Source organism: Falco naumanni, chromosome 3 (assembly GCF_017639655.2).
Source record: "Falco naumanni isolate bFalNau1 chromosome 3, bFalNau1.pat, whole genome shotgun sequence".
NCBI lineage: Eukaryota > Metazoa > Chordata > Aves > Falconiformes > Falconidae > Falco > Falco naumanni.
This window is the reverse complement of record NC_054056.1, coordinates 9,818,123-9,837,540: the sequence shown is the minus strand read 5'-3', so window position 1 is coordinate 9,837,540 and position 19,418 is coordinate 9,818,123. Positions and strand designations below refer to the sequence as shown.

The 19,418-nt window shown below is 48.2% G+C and overlaps 1 protein-coding gene across 7 annotated transcripts in view; it reads right to left on the bottom strand.

Moving 5' to 3' along the window:
• The window catches only part of DISP3 (dispatched RND transporter family member 3), a 164,815-nt gene that overhangs the window by 87,202 nt on the left and 58,195 nt on the right, over positions 1 to 19,418 (bottom strand). The window contains exon 1 of one of the 7 annotated variants that reach the window (XM_040586530.1): positions 8,570 to 8,869. The exons of 5 other annotated variants lie outside the window; for them this stretch is intronic. The gene's annotated coding sequence lies outside the window, so the exon portion shown is untranslated. Of the gene's footprint in view, positions 1 to 5,255; positions 5,419 to 8,569; positions 8,870 to 19,418 lie in introns of those variants that run through there. One more of the 7 variants, XM_040586531.1, reaches the window with a different exon arrangement.

Here is a 19,418-nt window from a genome sequence, read left to right as displayed (position 1 = left end):
AGCTGGCCAGTGAAGCCATGTCTATAGGATGCAGATTTAGGCCATCAGGACTGAGCTCAGAGCAGCAGTGTCCCTTCCCTCTTCCCTGTCCCAACACGGACCCAGAGGGCCGTGATCTAAGCCTAGCCCAGGAGCAGTTCAGAAAGACACAGATGCCACCATTGTCCCTATTCCCCTTCTACCACCAAAGATTCAGAGATTAACAGTCCTGTGAGCTGCACGAGCTCAGCAGCTCCTGAACGGCAATTGTCCAGCCCAAAGGATACCAAGGGACTGCCATCTGGCAAAGGATCAAAGCATTTCAGGCAATTGTTCCCAGTTTCAGCCAGGCATTCACAGGCTGAGATGCTACCTGTGCTAACTGTAGGACCAAGTCCTGCAGTTAAAACACAAAAACAAAGGAAACATTTATGGCTTTGCTATCAAGTTTTACTAGCTTTCCTGTGGCAAATCACATCATCTGCTTCTGAGCTGCCCTCATATTCTAGAATCAGAGACCCCATCTTCCACCCTTTCATAACGTGCCTTGTCCCAAAGCCTCCTGGAATTCTCCGCCACAAGCAAGCACAGAGTAATGCTTGCATAGACATTTGTAAATTGATTTTCAAAGGGACCCACTCCACTGCCCTGTGCTGTGTCTGGCCCTCTGGAAACCAGCCCCAGTTGGCTGAGTAAAGGGACAGCCTCACTGCAGTTACTCCCTGAATCAGCCAGAGGAATGGGAACGCAAACAGTACCAGGATCTGCAACGTAACAGAATAGATGGGGATGTAGGCAGGTGGTATACACGCAGGAATAAATTCAGCTGCGTGTGTGCCAAGACTTGGATCCAGAAGGAATGACCTCCCCCACAACACATCAGAAATACAAGAAACAGCAAGAGGTCTGTAAAGAAAATGTCATCACAGTCTTAACTTAATCTGTTTCTGCTACTTACAGTATAGCTCTCTGTTATTGGAATCTAAATAAGGTCAAATGCTTTACTGTACCACTTCCACAGAAACCTATGCTATGAACTCTGCAGTTAGTGTGAGGTAACCTTCTCCAAGGAAATAGTTCAACGTAGCAGATTTACAGGAATGAAGCTTCTTTTCTTCAGCTTAAGCAGTGCCACAGGGGATGAAACATTTACCTGCTGATATATCTTGTTTCCAGTTGTCATAGGCTGGTGTTTTATAGCTCCCTATGATGCTGCAGTGTTGCTGCGGTGCCCTGTGCACAAGTATACTGACATCGGTGACAGGAGTGAAACGGACCAAAGAACACCCAAGACCACAGCTCAGTTGCCCACTCAGTTGTCTCACTGAGCCCCATATTAAGTGACAGAGCTGAGATGTAAGGGTTAGGACTGAGAGAAAGGGTAGCCTTGGAAGTAAAATTCAATTTGGATGTGGGAAAAAAAATGTCTCAAAGCATGTATATCAGTCTGAAACACACTAAAAGCATGGCCATAGATTTGACACTCAGGCGAGTCCAAGGCACAGACATTGCTCAGTGGGTCCCGAAGAGCCACAGACTGCAATGCCTGGGCCTGCAGCTTGGAAATCCCAACTGCTGGCAGGCGGCACCAGAAGGAGCAGCTTTCTGTGCTGTTCAAGAACCAGCCCAAGCTTTCCAGCAAAACAGATTTAGGTTTCAAAACAAGCTGTTGTCTATATTGTCCAGACTCACAGCCCTCAGTTTAAATGGAGCCCACTGTTTTATTGAGTCACTTTCATGCTCTTGTAGGCCTGTCCACCTTTCCATTTCAACTCAGCCATAAAAATTGGCTTGGAGATTACACTTGGCGCATGAGTTGTTAGCTGGAGAGCAAGTGGGAGGGTATGCGAGGAGGGAGGTGGAAGGAAAGAGATGGCAGAGAAAATATGAAGACAGAGGATTTGGCTGGGTTTGATTTGCAAGCAGGAGTCAGGGTTGCTTTGGGCTTTTCTCAGGCACATTCAAAATGCCCCATTGGGTTCTAGTTCAAATCTCAGTTTGCAGCCCCATCTTCTTCACGTATTCATTTTTTCCTTGTTAAAAGAAGGGGGAAAAAAAAAAGACGACAAATTACTTGATTCAGAGAATCAAGTGTGCTGCATGTTCAGCAATACCCCAAGCAGTAGAAAGGATTAGGTGCTGGTTTGGGTTTTTTTCCAAATTGTCTCCACAGACTTTAATACAGCATTCAAAAGCAATTCATTCTCAGCTCCTGAGTGCAAACCTGAGCCAAGAAACAAGTCAACAGACAGCACGCCCCCTTAGGAGCAAAGAGCACTTTGCATTTGTGCATGATATCAGCTTCTATCAGAGACCACATAAACCCTTTGCAAACACCTATCAGATCCAATTTCCTTATTCCTCTAGGGAAACAGGTCAGATCATATGCAAGTTTATAAATTAATTAAGCACAGCTCCGCAATCTAGCTCCAGCTCTGCTGGAATTCAGCCATTACTTTTGCTGACTTTAACAGAAGCTAAGTACAGACCAGGCAAGTTACAACTAACATTATTAAGTTTTAGTTGCCATTTGGGGAGCAGCAGCCATACCTACAACCCCAGTTAACAGTGACACAATGCGGGTGCCCAGAAACCGCGGCATCCAAAACCCAGAGTAGCCTTTGCTACAGCAACCTTCCAGACCTGTTCAAGATTTATGGCACAGCAGCAACAGGACCCAACTCTTCCCAATCTCCCCATTAGCAGACACCCCAGCTCCTCCCATGCTCGATGTCATACCTTATAAAGGAGTTGATACCCAGCAGGGGCCTGTAATGCTGACACATGAATTTCCTTCTCTGCTACTGGTCTGCAAACACACAGGCCCTTTAAGAACATGGGAAGACAGGGGGAACAGGGCTCCTGTGATACATTTTTGTAGATTGACTGTGAAAGGAACAATGTACTGAGCCAATGCTCCTGGAAATGAAAATGCCAATTCAATGTAGGACATTTATTAAATATATATGTCACCACAAATAGATGAAGAAACAGAGAATCTGTGACTTGCTAGCCCAATATCAGACAGCCAAGTGAGCTCAGAGTAAAACTAGAGAGCTCCCAAAACCCTGCTCTGTGTTCAAGCCAAAGAAGTTTCTGCTATGCAAAAGTAAGACAGGAAGAAAATCTGTGGCAACAACATCAGACAGGATACCCTGAAGCCTCTACAAGTCCGTCCACATTAGTTATCTTAGCAGGCAGGTTCTGGGCTGGCTTTCCCAGTAACAAATCCAAAGTGACTTCACTGATGTGACTGCATTTACACAGAGCGAGTGAGATCGCAGCTGCAGAACCAGGCCCCAGAAGCCATATCCTGAAGTCCAGGCAGAAAAATGATTGTCACCTCTGACTCTCCCCCATAAAGACGCAGACAGTTAAGGCCAGCAGCAGTTTTAAGAACCAGACGACTGCCAGTATGTCTTTCACCCCCTGCAAACACATTGGCCTCTCCCCCTTCTCCACTATTTATGTAACAAGCACTGCCACCTTCTATTCAGGAGGAGTTGTTCTCTATTAACAGAGCTTGGCAAAGATCAGGAATTAACTGTGCCAACTTTCAAGCCTGCTGCCTTAAGGCAGATGGCAGGGAAAGCATCCCAGAGTTGTTCCCCAAACCTCTTCTCCCAGCAAGCAGAGATAACAAAACAGGAAGACAGGGTCAGGTATGAGTGAAGCCCTAATTTCAGGGCAGCAGACAGCTGCTGCCTGGGGTGCCCTGCTTTGCAATCGGCGTGCTTGCTTCCCCACGGACCAGCAAAGCCCACTGCACTGCCAGTGCCACAGGCTGAGAGCAAGGGCACAGCTTTCGCTGGAAGTTTTATACTGCCAGAGTTACAACAAGAAAGAGGAGATGCTTGGCCTCTCCAAGTCAATGATGCTGCTGTCAATCAGCACTGCTTATGACTAGCACTGAACTGTACCTTTATGGGAAAGCAAATCACCCCGGGGCAGCTGGAAGGACAGGATTCCCACAGTTACCGTGACCCACGGCATAAAAAAAAGAGCTGTGGTTGCAGAGCATCCTCTGCTTCCCATCAGCAGAAGATAGCTGCTCTGCCACCCCCACCACAAAGGGTCTCCCAGGAGCAGTTCCAGTGCCGGGGTTTTCAAATCACCCCCAGGAAGGCAGAATGTACTCAGCCACTGGCAGGAACAGACACAAGTGGACTCCTAAGCTGTGGAGTGGCGAGTGTCCAGTCCTGGTGAAGTCTGTATGACATGCAAGTGCCTTGTTCTTGCAAAAGGAGTCCACCATCCCCAGCTCTAAGCAACCAAAATTAAAGCTTTGAAGCTCGTTTTGCCCAACTTTCTATGTCTATTTTCTCCCATTAAATGAAGCACTCCAGTTATTAGTCTTTTCTGTTTTTCAATACTATAAAAGTATGACTCAATAGCTATGCTGAGACCTCAGAAAACTCTCATGGTGCTGCAGAGGACGCTTGGTGACAGCACGACAGGCAAGAGGGTCATAAATAATATTCTACCAGGTGCTAATTCAGACAGTTGTTGTAGCTCATGCCTGAAGCATGCTGCCATCAATGGGACAATTTACAAACTCACAATTAAGCCCTTGCTGAAACATATTCTGGGCTGGGGTCAGTGGAAAGTCTCTTGCTGACTTCACCCAGAGCTGGATTAAGCACTTAACTCTTATACTGTCTCCTCCATGTTCCTGAATTATTCATTAAGGGCCAGGCACTGCAATCCATACTCACACTGCGCTTAATCTGTCCTTTAAATTGACTTGCATTAGTCTGAGTCACAGGCACCACAGCACCTTACTCTTTAAACAGTCTCACTGAATGCAGCAGAGCTATTCATGAAAGAAGGAACTCCTCTGTGAGAGGAAAGGAGGCAGGATCCAGCCCTTAGAAAAGACATCAGTAAGGCTACACCTCAGAAAATTCACCCTGGTAAAGCTGCATCAAGATGAATGAACTCAAGTAAATCTGTGTGAAATCAATCATTTAAAGAGATAGCCTGTTCTCTGGTATCACAGGGGAGACATAAGGGAGTGCTAGAAACTAATATTTCATTGTTCAACTTCATCCCAACGTCTGGAAACACATTCTCCTGCCCCTGGCCACACATTCACGGAGCCGAATAGCAACTCGCACGCACACCTTGTGAGGACTATCTCTCTATAGAGGGAGAAACAGGGAGGTGTGTGGAAAGGAAGAAGGCAAAGGACATGTTTCACTCCTCTTGACTGGCACAAAAGGAACAAAAAGTAAACAGGTCTTGCCACCAAGGAGGTAGCAAGCACCCACACTTACCAGCAACTCTTCCCCCTGCCAGCCTCGCAGCTTCCAGTAGCCAAGCCTCCCAAACCACAGTACTGCTCAGGTCCTGAAATCCCCTGAGGCGACTTAAAGAGCAGATAAACTGGCATCACAGAGGAGAGCCCATTACAGAGTAGCTTTCACCACTGAGCACACATCTATAGTCTGATACTTTGAAACAAACAATGGATAAAAAAATAAGCCAATCAGGTAAGTGAAAGGAGAAATCTTGTGCACTACATTGAGAAATGTAACGAGGTTTGATTTTTTAGAATTAATTAATCTGTTCAATTCTCATTTATGTCAGTGCTTGATAAGATTAGAGGATTAAACCAACTGTATGCTAAATGCTTCACGCTAAACAGTCTTGCTAGGATTTACTGCGTGTTGGCATGCACAGAGACCATGGCAGCATCACCCCAAGACCCTGGGACTCACAATAGGACCTGTTCAAAATTCAGAAATAATAATAATAATAAAAAAATAAAATCACAGTTTATCCAGATTTTCCATATGCCGTCAGGGTATGAACTCCTATCCCTCTCCAGTTTCAGTCAAGCTTACTTATTAAGTACTTGTACCCAACAGGCAAGTCTTTGTATAAGCAGCACTTATCTCAGAGCACTGGCATCACAAGAGGATTTCAGATGTGCTGCGGTTTTTTGGATGCAAATTGTTAACACTGTATGCATACCCTCCCCCAGGGCCATACCAAAATGCACACAGCCTGTCACCCTCATGCTATACAGTTACATATATGTAAAGTCCTGCACAATACAGCTTGGTAAAAACACATGTCATTGACAGTTCAGAAATTACAGATACAGAGGCAAAGTTCTCCTGTAACTTAACCACTTTTTCTATTGGCCTGACAAAAGCATTTGTGATGTTTAATTCATTAATACTGAAGAAATATAAGATCTTAGGAGTCGTGGCCAAGGACATACCAGGAATTGAGAGAATTTTTAGCACCTAGCAAACACATTCTCCCCAAACACCTGAAAACTATCTGGAATTTCACACTGGTGAAATCCCTCCTTTCTGTGCCCCCAAATTACACTGAGCCAGTCAGATATTGTCACTTCACTCCCTACAAGTGCCTTACTCCACCGTTGTAAAGAACGGTTATGCACAACAAGGGTATTTGTCAATATAGCCAGGAGGTAAACCTAGACAGCGTCAGTGACTTCAGATGGTGGCAGCTGTGGGTTCTCCCCCCCACCCCGAGGATGAATTTGGCCCCGTACAGTGCAGAAACTGAATCACAATCTTCACCACAATGGGTGATTGGAACAACGCTGATGCTACTTCCCAAACATCTGTCTGGTTCTCACATATGATACTGTTATATATTGCTCTGGGTCATTTGCCCCTTAGCTGTTCCCCACGTGTCTATGTGAGATGGTCACAAATGCTGATGACAGTTTCCCCGTGAATCATTTTTCTACTAGACAAGCATTCTCCCTCCACAGTGTTTTCTCCATGGGAGAACAGCAGGTATTCACAGGGGCAGCAGGAAGAAAGGAGGAACGGATCTTCTATCATATTAAGCATTTCCATTCCAACTTTGTTGTCTTCTTCACTCACTCAGGTCTGTTTTATTCCAGGCTTAGGGAACCAAACTATAAGGCTACAAAGGGGTAAAGAGACTGGCTTGATGAGTCTAACCTCTGAAGATGCATCCAGCGTGATAAAAGAAGTGTAGCTATTGAAACATCTCCCTTCAATACAGTTACTGTGTTGCTAGGTTTCCATCTAGACACACAGCCTAAAAGAGCAATCAAAGGAAGCTGATGCTGTGGATAATATCTTTATCAACACTTCACAAGGTTGTTGGGGAGGAAGAGGAAAAAATATTGTCCCCGAGCAAAGTTTTACTGGTGAGAACAGAAAGCTAGTTTCAAAATCTCACCTAGATTTTTGTGGGAAAATTGTTTTTAAGAAATAGAGCTTTTAGGGTAGCAGATTTTACGTATATCAGCATGTGGCTTTGTGAGCACAAAGTCTGTGTGTTTATTCTGTCATTTGAATTGTAAAAGTACTTCTCTTCCAATACAGAAGTCCTCATCCCACTTGACTCATATGTCTTGCAGCTGCAGAAGAGGGCATGCATCAGCCTTGTTTGAAAGGAACTTATTTGCTTGCACATTACATTAAACCCTAAAAGGCTTAGCACAGCTGTCAAAATACTATCCTAATAATTGCATAAACTAAGGTTGCTAACCAGCACGCTGCTGTGCCTGTGCATAAAACAAAAGTGCAGGTGACACAAGATGCAGCAATGAGGTAGATGCAAGGTCCTACACATGCCTGAGGGACGTGTCACTCACCTCACCCTGTCTGTCCCAGAGGTTTTTGGTTATGCTCAGCTGCTACCTTTCTCCAGTGCTTTCCAACACCGGACAGTGGCAGCCAGACCAACTCTTTTGGTTTGGTCATCACCGAGTAAGAAAAAACACCAAAGAGTCCATTTTCTGCAGGAGACAGGCTGTTTTGCAGCATGCCTTTGCAGACCACCTGGACTGGCAAAGGCCCAGGAGTGGGCTGCAGCTCGGACTGATGCTCAGTGATGCAACGTCCTTACTAAGTGACCCGGGTAGGAAAAGGCCAGTTCCTTTCAGGAAGGAAAATTTCCTTTTTAGGCAGGAAAAGTCAATGTCTACACAAGCTGGTACGAAACAGGCGGGTTACTTTACACGTGCCTGGTACATGAGTCTCTACATCTTTAAAGCAAAGATCTGACAGCAGCTGGTGCCAGAGGTGAGAATCCTGCCTGGCTGGACCCACTAACAGCCCTGAGCGGGGGGACGCCTCTCTGGCCCTCCCCTCCCCAGGGAAGCAGGCCAGCCCTCCGTGCTGCCAGGGACACAAAGCCGCTCAGTTCTGCGCCCAACTTTCCCCCAGGAGAAGAGCCCTGCTGCAGGCACTGCTCAATCGTCTCATTATAGCGGCCGCCCCCCGGGAGACGCTCTCCTCCGCGCGCATTCATGAACTCTCCAGAGCTTCCAGGGAGAGTTGGCTGCACACACAGCTGCGGGATTCAGCTGTTGTATTCGCAGAGAAAAAAACAAGGGGGGGGGGAGGAGGGGGGGGGGTTGGAGGGATTAAAAAAAAAAAGTAAACAGCGGAGTGGGGCGGAGGGGAGCGCTGGCAAGCTGCGCGCTCCCTTACCCACCGCGTTCACGGCGGGACCCGGGAGCCCGACCGACCCCCGGCACCTTCCCGGGCAGCGCCGAGCGCCCGGGGCCGCGCACCGCGGGGCTGGCTGCGCCCCCCGGCCCCCGCCGCGCCGCGCCCGCAGCACTCACCTCCGCCCGCCCGGGCGGCCGCGGGCTCGCAGCGATGCCGGGGCAGAGCCGGTGCGGCGGTGCGGGCTGCCCGCCCTGCAGCGCGGCGTACCCCGCTCCCGCAGCCCGCACGGCCCCGCCGCCTGCCAGCAGCGCGCCTCAGCCGCCGCCGCCGCCTTTTAACGCCGCTCTGCCCTGCGCCGCGGCCGGCTGCTAGCACTGCCCGCCGGCCCCCGGGGGCGGAGGGGCGGGCGGCCGCCAGCCCCCACCGCTGCGCCGCGGAGCGGTGCGGAGCTCCGGGCGCGGCCGCTGCCCGCTGCCGCCCCGCCGGGCTGCGGGCGGCGCTGCGGCCGCGCTATAAACCCTGCCCCGGGCCGGCCCCCGGTGCGGCGGCGCCGCGAAGGCAGCCCCGCCGCGGGGGGAACGCCGGAGGGGCAGCCCCGCCGGGGAGGGGGGCACGCCGGGGAGGGGGGCAGCCCCGCCGGGGGTGTGTGTGAACGCAGCCCCGCTGGAGGGGAGAGCGGCAGCCCCGCCGCGGGGAGCAGCCCCGCCGGGGAGGGGGAAGGCAGCCCCACCGAAGGGGGCGGCCTCCTCGGCCGGGCCCAGGTGTGCGGCACAGGGCGACTCCGTACCGGAGCGGGCGGGTAACGGAGCGGCCGCCGGGGCCGGGAGCCCAGGATGCGCTCGGAGGGCTGCGGGGCTCGGGCCGCCCCGGGATTGCCCCGCCCGCCGCAGAGGCAGCTCGGGCTGCCAGGCTGCCGTCCCGGGGCGAGGGGTGCCCTGTGGAACAGGCTCCGGACTAGGGGCTGGGAACCCGGCTCTGCCAGGGTGGGCACCCCCACCCCCCGCTCCCGGTACAGGCACTGCCACCACACCGGTACCAGCCAGATTTTGGAACAGAAACTGCCAGAAACTTTAGCAGCAGCTGGCCAGTGCGGCAGGTCCCCCTGTGTTAAAAGCCAGGGCTCTAGGAAGGACTCATCTGGCTCCCTTGCTGGCGCTCTCACCGCTCGATACATGCTCCTTATAGGAGACACCTATACGTACTCAGCAGCAGAAGTATGCAGCAACGATCCCTCAATTAAGTGGGAGTCATTAAATGGGAGGTGGCAAGGCTTACTAGGGTAGTAGAGAAAATCCGTTTTAGATATTCACACTCGCCCCTTATGCAGCTAGGCATTCTACGCAGCTGGTCGCCTAACCTGGCCATGAACCCTTGCCCTGGCTTCCAGGGGTCGAAGGAGTCCTGCTTGTCATAAAGACATCCCTGAGTACAGGGGCTTCGCTTAGTGTTGACAGAAGGCCTCTAAGACTGTTGGATACGGTGGTCTTGCGTTTATTTATCGTGTGCTCCTCTGTGACTTGCTCTGGTTTTGAGGCAGGGAGAGGACATTCCCCCATCCCTGGCCTGTTTACCAGGGTGGCCTGGTACTGCAGCACGGGGTCCTGCAAGAGCAGGACGTCAGTACCTTGCTGATGGAAATTGCCTTTAATCCAGCTACATTACAGAGCTGACCTAAGCATGTTTTGCCCAATATTCTTGCTTATTTGAATGTTGAGGGTACCTAGGGAAAATATCTGTCACCCCAGTTTTTAGATAGATTTGTCAAGTCAGTAACAGAACGCAGCATGGTAAAACAGGCCCATCACCTGAGCCTGTCTCCCGGCAGGCAGCTGTGTCAGAAGCATTGTGCTCTTTCTGGTACACTGCTTAAAGTGAACAGGAAGCCTGGCAGACAAAGCCAGGCCATCATCTTCGTTGTGGGGCTCCAAGGAATGCAAATTTAATGAGGCTCCTGAAGTAAAATTGCATTCCACCAGCTTCGCGCATTTCTGCCAATGATGGAGGTTTCTGCAGAGAATGTGATGGTGAGGGCTTAGCAATATTGTTGAAAACAGCAAGTGTACAAGTAAAGGGGAAAATCGCTTTTTCTAACTTTGCGATGGTGTGAGCGGAGCCCACGCTGATGTGAGGGACAGTGCTCGATCAATCACACAGCAGAGCCCAGCAAACTGCAGGGAGTTGTCAGTCAGCACTGTGTATCAGAACTAGACAATAACACGATTCTCCTCGGCAGTGTTTCCAGCAGCCCTCCAGGCACAGGCACACATGTATGAGCCCATCCTCAGCCCCCTGCTCCCCTCTTCGCACAAGCATGCAGCGCACCAAGGCCTGCGATGCACACAGGGGCGGACAGACCCAAAGTGATGCTGACACACCTGCTCACAGATGAATCATACCCATCTCTCCACAGGCAGAAGTACATCAACTTGACAGCTTTAGCTTTTAAAAATTGTACATTGTTTTCCCACAGCATAAACACATGACAGCTTCCTTTGCCACACACGTGCCACAGAGCTATGCTAGCCCTCAGTTGAACTAGAAGTTTCTCCTGCTGTGTTAGCACCTACAACATATGCACGAAGAATATGTCTTTCCCTGTCAATAAAGAGACACTCAGACTGCCCCATCCATCTGTTAAATATTGCTCCATGAATGCACAGGGGTCTGCACAGCACTCGAAAAGCCCTGTAATGGAATACTGGATGGGAAGGGGTGACTGGGGGTTGACAGTCCTGCTCTATAGCAACTTCTGTGATTTCAGTCTCTTTTCATTCTGCATTAGAAGGAAATCAAACATTTCAAATATTCGGGGATGGGGGGGGGGCAGGATGGTGCACAGTAGAAATCTTCATACCTGGCTTAACATTTCTTTCTATGCCCCTCTGTGCTCAGAGAGCATCAGCCTATGACTGTTATCATTTCCCTCCCTCAGGCCTCACAGATGTGTTCAACAAAACAGCATGTGTTGCCAAAATGAATAAATAGTTCACTATTAGTTTAAATCAGCAACACTGAACGCGTTTTACTCAGACACGGGTTAGAACTGTCTACGTAAGCAGCACTACCCATGCGCATAACCACAGACTGTGTTGAACTGTACCTACATTACTTGCACACACCCGTACATAAAGGTTTCAGGGCTTTATTGCAGGCTCCACTAACAATGAAAATGCATCTACAAAGAATCAGCATTATTTGTGGCTTTTATTAACCCCACACACGCACTGGCAAACAGCACACAGACTGAGGTGCTGCACGCTGCTGTTGTCCTCATTAACCACACAGGTACACAAACACACGCATGACACCAAGAGACATTAGCACTGTATTGCAGTCTTAGTTAGCAAGCTGCGTATTCACAAATGCCTGGCCACATGCATAGAGACACACAGTCATAAGCAGGCAAAAAAAGGATTGCTACTGCGCCTGAAGCCATTCCTGGTTAAAGGATGGCTTTTGGAGTTGGGAAGCTGAAGGAAAACATCTTCTCGTTTATACATGCTCTCTAACCTTCTCAGAGCCTCAGCACAACTGCCTTCCACACCACAATCAGGCACCATCGGCCATTCTGCTTGCTTATATTTATGGCCCCTCTTTGAAATTCTGACTGCTCATCTATGCAGAATAAAACTACCCAAGCAATCTTTCCTGTTCAGGTGCTCATTACTAAAGCATTAAATAATGCCAGGCAGGCTCTCTTAGGCCTTGTAAATTTTATCTGGGGGACTTTCAGCTTCCACAAGGTCTATTACTGCCTGATTGCCTGAAAGGCTTTCAAGTTTGCACCAGACAGCAAGCCATACAGCAGAGAGGGCCAGGTAACAACTGAGCAGTGAACTTCTATTAAACACCATTGCTGGCTTGGGAGCCAGGCTCAGCAAGGTGAAATGCATACATGTGAGCGCGTACGCATGAGTGCATGCAGAGTCTGCCAGCATGTCCCTGGAGCATACACAAGGCAACCAGTGTTTGCATAAATGAATGTGTGTGCTTGAATGTTAGAGAGAAGCGCCTGGATCAAAGGGTGACACTGTACATGAGTGAGTGCAAGACTGTGGGTGCATGAAAAAGGAGTGGGCTTATGTCTGTGGGCCCGATCTCAGCTTCACAGATGTCACTGCAGAGTAGGTGCTCAGGAGTCAGTGGGGTTTATGGTGACACAGCTGAGAACAGAATCAGGCTGTGGGAGTTCAGACCTTTCCTGTTTGAGCAGCTTTCTCCAAGTGCTTGCTGTTAGCCAGGGCTCAAAGCCAAAGGCTGTTTGAATACACCAGTAAGCTTAATAAAGTGGAGAGAAAATAATGGAGAAGCCCAGGAAGAAAGGGCAATAGCCCTCAAAGCCAGAGACAGTTTCATCAGCTGCCAGCTAAGTGTCCCAGGAGAATCTGCAGATAGATCCAACACCCCTCAGCTCCTGGGGGCAACCCCTAAAGGATGCTGAGCTGCAGATACAGCATATTTTCAGAGGAAAAGAGGGGGGAGTGGGGACCAAACGCTCTGTTTAGAAACATCCCTCAGCCTTTTTGAAGTTGTGCTATCTGCTTCCTAGTGCCTTCCTGTCAGAGGACTGGGACCTTTTCTCCTCGCCTTTCCTCACCCAAACATCCTGCTTGATGGAACATCAAGGAAAAGGACCTTTCCTTTCTGTCCACAAAACTAACAAAGCCACATCACAAGCTATTTCTATATGTTGGGTATTTATAAACCTCAGCCCTGACCTGATCAAGCAAAATAGCTTCTAGTTACCACCGAGTCAGGCTTGAATTCAAACTGCCAGCCTATTATTTCTTACTCAGGCAACACTAGTACTCAAAAATTATGTTAAACATTTCCCCGATGCAGAAACAATCGCTTCCCCAAAGAGCACAGGGGTGAAGGCATGCAGCCAGCCAGCCCCCCCTTTTATTGGATAACATTTCTCATATATTTCATGAGAGCCAGATGGCACCATCTGAACAGCAGTGAGCCTGGAAGCCTTCAGCCACATCAGCGAGCGGGAAGCGTGACCCAGGGTGGGAGCACAGCGGCTCAGCGCCGCAGCCGGTGCTGGCGCAGGCAGAGTGCAGCTGCCGGCCCCGCTGCCTGCGAGCAGCTGCCTCTGCTCGGGCACGAGGGCACAGGACGGCACAGCCCGGGAGGCTTTTCTGCATTCAAGCAGCAGTGTAAATTTGCACGTGGAACCCTAAATCGCCACTGCTGACAGGTACAGTCCTACACTTTCGAGGGCAGGGGAAGTTTCCCCAGTCCCGAAGCTCTCTGGGAAAGGAAGGCCCATCTGCGCGCTGCCTGAGAAAAAGAAACAGATGTAAAGAGAGGCAGAGCGTATTCTAAACCCCTGCTGCGTGTGGGGCCTTTTCCTTGCAATTAAGTGAAGCTAATGGTTTTATGGAAGTTGTTTGTTTAAAAGGCCTTCACTGCACTGTTTAATGGAGTTTCACCAGCATTCCCCAAAGGCTTCCAGACTGCATTAGTACCCCACAGCTCACATCCTAACCAAACAAGCCTTCTCACCCTGACGGCTCTGCCCTGTATGTATGGAGTGTAGGAGTATCAGGGCTGCTGTGCCTCCTGTGCTCGCCTTTCCACCAGAGTCTTGAAGCCCCAGGATGTCATGAATATTCATGACATAAATATTAGCAATAAGTATCGTGCAATTCGGACAAAAATATGTTTTAGGCAAAAGAACTGGGAGAGAACAACTGAGAGAGAATCTTTACTCCTGAGCTCCGGGAACTACTGAATAGCATTTTCCTGAGCTGTAACTGGTAGTTTTAAAATGCAAATCAGTCTTGGGTTTTTGAGAGACATTGGGGGGGAAAAAAAAAAAAAAAAAAGACCCAGGCAGCAAAGCTTTATTGTATTGTAATGAATGCGGGATTTGCAGAGCTGCTTCGTGCCAGTGAATGCACAGTGGATGCAGGCCAGGGACTCCAGAAGCCCCGAGGCTTGTCCCCAGCTAGCTGTGCCACTGGCTCACTGTGTGACCTTGAATAAGGTATCCTTTCCTCTGTTTCAGTGTTCTCATCAGAAGACATAGGGGAAGGGAGAGAGATGAGGCCATTTCTGTGCCCCCTGGTGAGGTTATACATTATAGGCCAATCTGAGGTGCAAGTCAGCAGAACAAATGTAGCAGCTGTCTCCCTGCAGGGACCAATGAACTCGGATAGCGTTGCCCTGTTTTTAACACTCTTCCTCTGGCGGATGCTGCTGAACCTTTCCTTCTTCTTTTCCTATTGCTATTGCTATCGCTATTCCGTAGTTCATCTTTGGCCTTGTGTGTCCCTTCTGTTTTTCTATAGAATTGGTCCCCTCCTTGAGCCCTGGAGTCTGTAGAAACCTCTCTGCCATTGTTCAACTCTTCTTTTTCGTGACCACCCATACAGCATGTAATACCATTTTACCTGCCATCTAATTAAAGAGCTGTCCCTAAACAGACTCTACCACACAGATCATAGTAGGAGTTGAACACAGAAAAGGAGACACGATAAGTGAACTTTTACTATAGACGGATTTTCTTCAGATTATTAATGGTATAAACATAGATAATAAGTGTCTATAAAGAGAGGGGGTGGTCTGAGGCACATCGCAGTCCAGAGGACCGCTCTATTTCTCTGTTCCTGGACCCCCAGGATCCACTCTGGCATCTTGGTTACCTCTGCCTTGACTTTCCTCAAGCCTTCTGCTCCCTTCTGTACAGCCTGTGGTGGGCAGGATTTGGGGTGCCATTTATTTGTCCACTGTTGCCTCTTCTTGCCGCCTTCACCATGCTCAGAACACTGTGTTAGTGAACTCAGAAGGATAAATTGGTGATTTCTAAACTTGCCCCTTCAAAGCTGTACTCTGCCACCCACCGCCTGCTCATACCTCCTCCCACCGCATCCAGCAATGCTCCCTCCCATGAGCAGTGCTGAAGGAAGGCTGCTGAATCTGGCATTTAGAAACCAAGTTGACTTCACAAGGTCACATCAAAGAGGCCAAAAATCACAGTCAGCTGGCACTAGCCTTCACTTATGACTCACCAGAGAGAATATTAACTGGTAAAGCAGAGGCAAAGAGTGCCATATTCCATTACCAGTCCCCTGAGCCCCCCTGACACCACAGAGGGAGAGCTGTTAACTGAGCTCTTCAACTGCATTTTCACTAACAGCAATGCCCTAGCAGCTGCCTGACCTTCACACAGAAGTCTCAGGTCCTCTCGTCTGCGATGTCTCACAGACAGAAATCAGGCTCAGAGTCTTGTGTCCTGATGCTTTTCAGAAATTATCTCTCTGATGAAGGCAAGATTCCAAAGAAGGAATACACCACAAGGAGAAGCAGTCACTCCGGGGAAAAGACAGTGCATTCTGATAATAAAAAGCCAAGATGTTCAAATCCGGATGCCAAAAGGTAGGTTTCAAATCTATATTTATACCCCTAAGCATCAGACTTGAAGCTCCCATCACATGTAACAGAATTTGTGAATGCTCAAAGCTTTTCAAACTCAGCCATTTGTTTCCAAATACATAAACAGGAATAAAGAGCTTCTCAAAAAAATGCTCTACTGTACCAGCAGAAGAATTTCAGCTCTTCACTGGAAACACAACTCTGTAAGAGGCACTTTCTGGAACCAAAATATATTAGCTTAAGTTGAAATATTTGGGGTTTCAGATATTCCTTTCTGAAGTAATAAAAGTAAAATATGCTTAAGCAAAGTATCCTCTCTTACTCCTTCCCCACCAGCTATGCAGTGGGGACAATCGGAAGGTTTTGCATATTGGCAGTGGCAGTAGAAAAGTGCTTCTGAGAATCAGGCGGGAGAAATGCCCGCTCCAGGAAGCCAGTAAGAATTAGGAAAAAAAGGAGGAGGACAAAAAATCAAACTAAGCCATTCACATGTTGAAACAAGGGTGCATACCCACCACCACTTTGGAAACACCAGGAAACATTACCAATCTCTTCAACTCAGGAACCAGAAGAGCTTGCAGAAGTGATTATGGGTCAGAAAATTAGCAGAAAGCAAAAATTCCTATAAACTCGAAAATTCCTAGGAAGGTTCTGGGTCAGAAATTCCTAGCAAGCAAAAGGATTCCTCAAAATCAAACCTTCCTCTCCCAGTGTAAATCACCATGAACAGTAAGTGGGAAACGTTCCAGTGCACGTAACAAATGCAGGGCACATTCTAGCCTAATGATTAATGCAAGAGAAGATGTCATTCAAATTCCACACATTTATATCAGGTATTTTTCCTGTTAATGTTACCACTGTCAAAAAAAATTAACTGTGGGGAGAAAACACAGACCAAATTCAGAGCTGCTATAAATCAGTCCTGTTCCATTTTGACCTCAGAGAGGTTGCCCAGTTCCTAGCAATGAAGCATATGACTGATTACCTGTCTATTCACATTTCACATACCAGTAGTAGGGAGTTCTATATGGTATCCGCTTGGCAAACAAATATTTTGTCCCTCCTCTAAAATAGCACACACAGAGTTATCTCAGCAACAGCTACTTATACATTGGGAAGCTAAGCAGCTAAGTGTTTCTTTCATCTCTGGGTCCTTCCACCTAGCCAAGAAAAGCATCCTGCCTTGGATGACGAAACAGAATAAAAGATTGTGCTGTTTTCATACCATGAGCAAATGGAGAGCAATCAAAACCCTCCACCTATTGCCAGTGAAGCTTTGTATTTTGCTTTGTGCAGACATTTCCATCTGAACATCAGCCTGCTAGAGCTGCTGATGTGGGAGAATGGCTGTTCTGCCCCATGGGTGAGGAAGCTAACGACTGGTCTGGTTCTCTCTGAGAGAGCAAGAAAAAGGGCCACATGTGTGTCTGAGCACCACAGCCCAGGCAAACAGGAGGTATGGATTGCCTTTTGCTAAAGAGGGTGGCTCCAGGCCAGCTCTGCCTGTTGTGGTGGCTCCACATCATTCACCAGAGCCCAATACCACTGTCAGTGGGTTTGTGTCCATATGGAGCTGCAGCCATGGCAGGGTGGGGACAGATCCAGCTGTGCTGCCTCCAGTATGGAAGGCTCCAGTGGAGGCTGTAGCTGAGAACTAGAACCATTGCTGCAAAAGAGACCTTGGTCACTCAAAATGAAGAAAAGTGTCCCTTAGGGCTTTTGGTGGCATGTCTCTATTTACCAACACAGAGTTATTAGTATAAAGGGAAAGTGAGAAGTATAACCGGGGAAGCAGACAGACAAGATACAGCCATAGGAAAAAGCTAAACTCTACACAAACCCAGATTGGCAGACTGATAAAATATTCTTAGGCAAGAAACAGACAGCATGAAAGACAGGAAGATGGAGAGAAAGGTTTAGAACTGAACTTAATACGTCTGTGATTTATTTGCATTAAGCTCAAGCAGTGTGTGTGGCTTGGGTTTCACTTGTTTATTTTGCGTCCAAGACTGCCTCAGGTGCTGGCAGAGAATTGTTTTGTTGAAGTCCATAGGATGTTTGGGAAATTCATTGTCCTTGGGGGAAAAATGAGGAGATTTTCATGAAATTCTGGAAAAAGTTCTGCAAGTTCTGAATCTCAAAAGAGGAAGAGTTACATGTGAAGTAATCTGGATCTCCTTCCTATAGTGAAAGCCCAGCTTTGTCTCCTCAGAGCCAGAAGACCAAAAACTATCAGCAGCCTTCCTACTGTGCTTCGCATGAGGACATTCTGCAAATTATGGAAATTTTGTCCATCCAGCCATCCTGCAACAGATGGCAAAGCAGTGAGAATGGCCAGAGCTGGTGGGTGGCATGGATGTGTTTACTTTAATAAGGCCCAGAGATTCAAGTTCCACTAGTGCCCATCAGCAGTCTGTTACATTCATTCATTTATAATTATTTCCCATTTTTCCCTGCAGTTACATTTTAGAATTGTAGTTATTTGGATCTCTATAACCATCCAAAGTAGCTCACATGACCCTGCCCCAAAACAGGGCATCCAGGATCCCCCCCAGGATCCTCCTTGTAATCCAGGCCTGGGCACCAACCTGTGGGACACTGAGCCCCTTTCAGCCCACAGAAAAAGGACTGTGGTTTTTCAGAACCTCTTCTGCTATGGTCAGGCTGTCCAAAAGAGCAGGAAGGAAAGTAAAAAAGCAGGGGAATATGTGGGTACAGCAAGGAGACTAGACAAAAGAGAAAAAGAGCGAAGAGACAGGTGAGGGGGTTAAAAGTGGTACAAAGGAAGAATAAAACTATAGCATAAGACTGGTACCTATAACTGCTGCTACAGAATTTGTGCAAGATGGATAGAAAAGTTGCAGAGAAGGAACTTTCTTAACTGTAGCATGAAACTCCAGGAAAAATTTGAATAGAAATTTGAATAGAAAGAAACAAGAGAAAGTTAAAATAGGACAGAGACAGAGTCACTGAAGTTGTGCAGTTAAAACCCCAGCAAGCCCAAGTACATGAAGGGGAAGGGAGAGGTAGCTAATGGAGGAGCTTGTTGGAACACCATAAAAAATCAGTTGCTTCCAGATGTAATGTACTCCATGCTGCTTTCAAAATCTCGGCTTGGAGCACCATCCATTTCCTGGGCGCTCAAGCACCAGGGAGCTACACTCTCTCAGGTGCTGTTTGCTTTTGATGAATGCTGCTGTGACAAGTGCATTAAACCTAGCAAAAGTGAGCTTTATTAGACTTTGAAAACCAGGGTCCATCACTGCTCAGACTACTTATAAAACAGTCTGGCTTGAGAGTGATACCAGCTCTCCCCAGGGCACACAGGGAGGCATTGCTTATGCCAGCATGAGTCCTCCCACATACACTGTCCACATCTATTCCAGGCCCTGCAACAGAGAACAAACTGGGCAGCTGCCACATCCCCTTCCCCTAACACAATTACTCATGTTTCCTCTCAAGGAGACTTGGTTTTAGGTTTTCATGAAAGCCTCAAGTGGGCTTCAGGAAGTCACACACCACCATTAGTCATCCAGTCTGCAGGTGATCCCTGTGGGTGCAACACAATTACGTTTTTGACTTACAGAATTCAGGATCATCACAAGAAAGGTCTACGTGTAAGCCAGCTCACAGGACAAGAAT